Raw genomic sequence first — 5,167 nt, forward strand, 5'->3', positions numbered from 1 at the left:
GTCTTCAACTGGCAACAGGAGTGATACACATTCTTGGGGGAAAAAAAGACAAATGATGTACATCATAAAGAATACTTTCTTTCTTTTTTTTTTTTTTGGCTGGGGCTGGGTTTGAACCCACCACCTCCGGCATATGGGACCAGCACCCTACTCCTTGAGCCACAGGCGCTGCCCAGAATACTTTCTTATGTCATACATTTATCCATCATGTTAGACAACGTTTTCAAAACATCAAAAATATTTTTTAACATCTCACTAGATAAAGTTTACAACTCCCCAAAAAACAGGGAAAGTAATTACACTAGGGATTCCAGCACTCTGTAAAAGTTCTCATTTCATTATTAGAAAAAATGACTTCAAAATCTTAACTGACACACCAAAATAATGATGCATTGAATAGCATAGATTCTGAATGGTTTCCCTCAAATGCAATCCTTTTTCTTGGCTTTTTATACCAGAGAAGATTGTCTGCTGCTTTGTGATCAGCAGTGTTTTTTACCCTTTTTCAGTAGGAAGGTCAAATACCTGTTTATACTTTGTGAGAAGAAAGGCCTCTCGCCCCTCTTCACACAAAAACTCTTTGAAGATAATTAGAGGAGGCCAAGAGGATGGGGACCACTGGCTTTTGGAAGGAAAGTTTAGTTACTAAGTAATTCTCCCTAAATATAATTCCAGTTAAAACCAGCTCTTCAACGTAATTAACTCCGTTGCATCCATCCATTGTTAGAGGACTAATCTGAGAGTAAATAGCAGCTATATGGATGGGGCTTGGGTATTGTTTTACCTGCTTTAAGGATAAAGTCAGTTCCTAATTTCCAGACTATTAAGTCTGGCTGAGAGTGTCTTCCTTGGAGTTGCCCTTTAAAACTGAAGTTGCTGGGACAGTTTAACTTGCTAAAACATATCACCTTAAAGCTTTGGGTGTCTAGACAAACCAAAAGGAACATGATGAGAAACTAGTATTTCAGATTAAGCAATACTTACTTTTAAGAAACTTTTCCTCATAAATTAAAAATACACATTCAAGTGAACAACTGTGCCTGAGTTACTCCCTATTATTTAATTAGTATGGTTATCATGGTTAAGAAGGAAGGTTCTGCTGTGATTACCGTGTTTACCTGGATTTGTATTCCAGCTGGGCCACTAACTAGCAATGTGGCCTTCGCCCTGCCCTCTGTACCTTAGTTTCCTTAGCCATAAAATAAGGATAATAATAGTATTTATGTGGCCAAGTGTGGTGACTCATGGCTGTAATCCAAGCACTCTGAGAGGCCAAGGCAGGTGAATTGCCTGAGCTCACGACGCCATAGCACTCTACCAAGGGCGACAAAGTGAGACTCTGTCTCAAAAAAAAATTAGTAAATAAAATTAATTAATTAATTAATTAAATTAAAAAGCCAGGCGATGGCAGTGCCCATAGCTCAGTGGGTAGGGTGCCAGCCACATACACCAAGGCTGGTGGGTTTGAACCTGGCCTGGGCCAGCTAAAACTACAATGACAAATGCAACAACAACAACAAAAATAGCCGGGTGTTGTGGTGGGTGCCTGTAGTCCTAGCTACTTGGGAGGCTGAGACAAGAAAATCACTTAGGCCCAAAAGTTTGAAGTTGCTGTGAGCTGTGATGTTACGGCACTCTACCAAGGGCAACATAGTGAGACTCTGTCTCAAAACAAACAAACAAACAAAAACCTCCAAAACAGAAAAAAGCCTCTCCCACTCTATGGAAGATTAGACCTTCATCTCTGTCTCAGGCCAGTGGTCAAGAGGGACAGAAGAGTGTCCTTTGTTCTTTATACACAGGGAATGGCTTAATGGAATGTTCCAGGAGGCCATCAGATTGTCCTAGCCTAAGGTTAATTTAGACAAAGACGGTATTAATCAGAACCATCCCCTTTAAAACTCTATTTCTGCTCAGAAGGAGGACATTGGTACTTTAAGATGGGTGTCTGACAACTTCCTCTTTTTCCTTCCCCTCAAACCATTTGTCTCCATTCTTCTGATGTGGTCTCTGGGGACAAGTGGCAAACTTTTCAGTAACACCAGGGGAAGGCATGGAAGTCTTCTTTTTCCTTTTGTTCCCCGTTTCCCCTTTTGACAATGAACAAAACTTTTTTTTTTTGTAGAGACAGTCTCACTTTGTCACCCTCGCTACAGTGCCATGGCATCACACTGCTCATAGCAACCTCCAACTTCTGGGCTTAGGTGATTCTCTTGCCTTAGCCTCCTGATAGCTGGGGCCACAAGTGCCTGCCACAACACCCAGCTATTTTTTTGTTGCAGTTCAGGCCGGGGCCTGAACCCACCACCCTCCATATATGGGGCCAGCGCCCCTACCCACTGAGCCACAGGCACTGCCCAAACAAAACATTTTCATCCTAGGAAAACAATCCTATCTTTATTCCACTGCTAGGAAAACCTATCCTCCCTCTCCTGGGTTGTAAAACCTCTGCAAGGCAGATAACAGTACTCAATGTGAAGACACACCTTTCTAAAATTGGATTTTCTATTAGATCATTGTTCTGGAATTTTTTCCCTAATACCATTAATTTGAGTAGAGAGGCTATATTTTACATAAAGTTTAATGGTGTATATGCTCCATACCAGCAGTTCTCAACCTGTGGGTTGCGACCCACAGGAACTGTATTAAAGGGCCATGGCATTAGGAGGGTTGAGAACCACTGCTGTATACTTTCTTACATCCAGTTTCTCTGCATCCTTTCTCATACACCAATTTAATCACATCATTCTATACTGCAATTTCCCCTATTCACTTCAGTCTATTTTTTTTTTTTTTTGAGACAGAGCCTCAAGCTGTCGCCTTGGGTAGAGTGCCGTGACATCACAGCTCACAACAACCTCCAACTCCTGCCTTAAGCAATTCTCTTGCCTCAGCCTCCCAAGGAGCTGGGACTGCAGGCGCCCACCATAACACCTGTCTATTTTTGGTTGTAGTTGTCATTGTTGTTTGGTGGACCCGGGCTGGATTCAAACCCTCCATCTCAGGTGTATGTGGCTGGCGCCTTAGCCGCTTGAGCTATAGGTGCTGAGCCTCTTCAGTCTATTTATTCACTTATAAAATTAGTCAAGCTGGGCATGGGTGGTGTGCACCTGAAGTACCAGCTGCTCCAGAGACCAAGGTGTTCAAAGCTGTAGTGAGCTACGATCAATCCTTGCACTCTAGCTTGGATGACGGAGTGAGACCCCAACTTTAAAAAATAAAATAAAATGAATTAATATTTGAAAGTTATTAGAATAGTGCCTGGAAAAATTCTAACAAATTAGGAAGCTTGTTAAAGAAGTAAAAATTTGGCCAGGCGATGTGGCTCATGCCTGTAATCCTAGCACCTGGGAGGCCATGGCGGGTGGATTGCCTGAGCTCACAGGTTCCAGACCAGCCTGAATCAGAGCGAGACCTCATCTAGAAAAATAGCCTGTGGTGGATGCCTATAGTACTAGCTACTTGGGAGGATGAAGCAAGAGAATCCCTTGAGCCCAAGAGTTTGAAGTTGCTGTGAGCTATGAGGCCACAGCACTCTACCAAGGATGACAAAGTGAGACTGTGTCTAATAAAAAAAAAGGAAGTAAAAATTCAATTTCTAAACAAAAATTAAAAATTTCAGGGCAGTGCCTGTGGTTCAAAGGAGTATGGTGCCGGCCTCATAAACTGGAGGTGGTGGGTTCAAACCCCCGGCCAAAAACTGCAAAAAATTAAAAAAATACAAATTTCAGGACCCCTCACAATTCATCATACCATCAGGTAGAACTGAGCCTGAGGACCGAGTCACACAAGAACTGACTCCTTTCCCCAGTGAGGTTAGGGGGTGTCTTAATAAATGAAGGGATTTTTACTCTAATCAAAAAAAAAAAAGAAAGATGAAGAGGACCAGGTGAGATGGGTCACACCTGTAACCCTACCTCTCTGTGAGGCCAAGGAGGGAGGTCACAAACTCTCAGGAGTTTGAGACCAGCCTGAGCAAGAGTAAGACCCTGATTGAACTATAAATTAAAAAAAAAAAATTAACTAGCCATTGTGTCAGATCCTTGTAGTCTTAGCTACTGGAAAGATTGAGCACAAGGATCACTCGAGCCCAAGACTTTGAGGTTGCAGTGAGCTATGATGATGTTACCCACTGTAGCTGGGGAAACAGCAGGTGGGGAGAAAAAAAAGAAAAGAAAAAAGGCCAGGTGCAGTGGCTCACACCTGTAATCTTAGCACTTTGGGTGGCCAATGTGGTGGATTGCTTGAGCTCACACACTACCCATGGCACTCTGCCCAGGGCTACAGCTCTGTTTCAAAAAAAAAAAAAAACAAGGAAATGAAGGGCTTAGAAAATGACTAACCAATAGGTGGGGAATGGTGTTATGCAAATAAGCTTCACAATAACAGCCCTCAGAGAAATATTTTATTCAGAACTTTAAGGTGCTAGACTCTACAAACTTGTCTCAGATCAAAAAAGCAAGGTCTTGCTGCATTTAAGGGTGATTCTCTACAGAGAACTGAGCTGCTATAAATATGTGAATCTAAATTTGTGGCTTAGTGCCCGTAACACAGTGGTTACCGCACCAGCCATACACACCAAGGTATGAACCCAGCCCAGGCCAGCTGAACAACAGTGACAACTGCAAGAAAAAATAGCCAGGCCTTGTGGCAGGCGCCAGAAGTCCCAGCTACGTGGGAGGCAAAGGCAAGAGAATTGCTTAAGCCCGAGAGTTTGAGGTTGCTGTGAGCTGTGATGCGACAGCACTCTACAGAGGGTGACATAGTAAGACTCTTGTCTCAAAAAAAAACAAGAAAGAAATTTGTGTTAGTTTGGCCAGCATAAGGCTGCTTTATCTTTGTACCATAACAGGAACTTTACGCAGTATAAGATTAACAGTTTTGTTATTAAATTCTGATTTTTCTTCAGGGTATTTAAGGATAAAAGTTTTGTTTGGTTTTTTTTTTTGAGACAGAGCCTCAAGCTGTTGCCCTGGGTGCCCTGGGTAGAGTGGCTTGGCATCACTGCTCATAGCAACCTCCAACTCCTGGGCTCAAGCAATTCTCCTGCCTCCACCTCCCAAGTAGCTGGGACTACAGGCGCCTGCCTGGCTGTTTTTTTTTTTTGTTTGTTTGTTTGTTTTTTTTGGTTGCAGCTGTCATTGTTGTTTGGTGGGCCCAGGCTGGA

The sequence above is a fragment of the Nycticebus coucang genome, chromosome 4, assembly GCF_027406575.1.
Source record: "Nycticebus coucang isolate mNycCou1 chromosome 4, mNycCou1.pri, whole genome shotgun sequence".
Classification (NCBI taxonomy): Eukaryota; Metazoa; Chordata; class Mammalia; order Primates; family Lorisidae; genus Nycticebus; species Nycticebus coucang.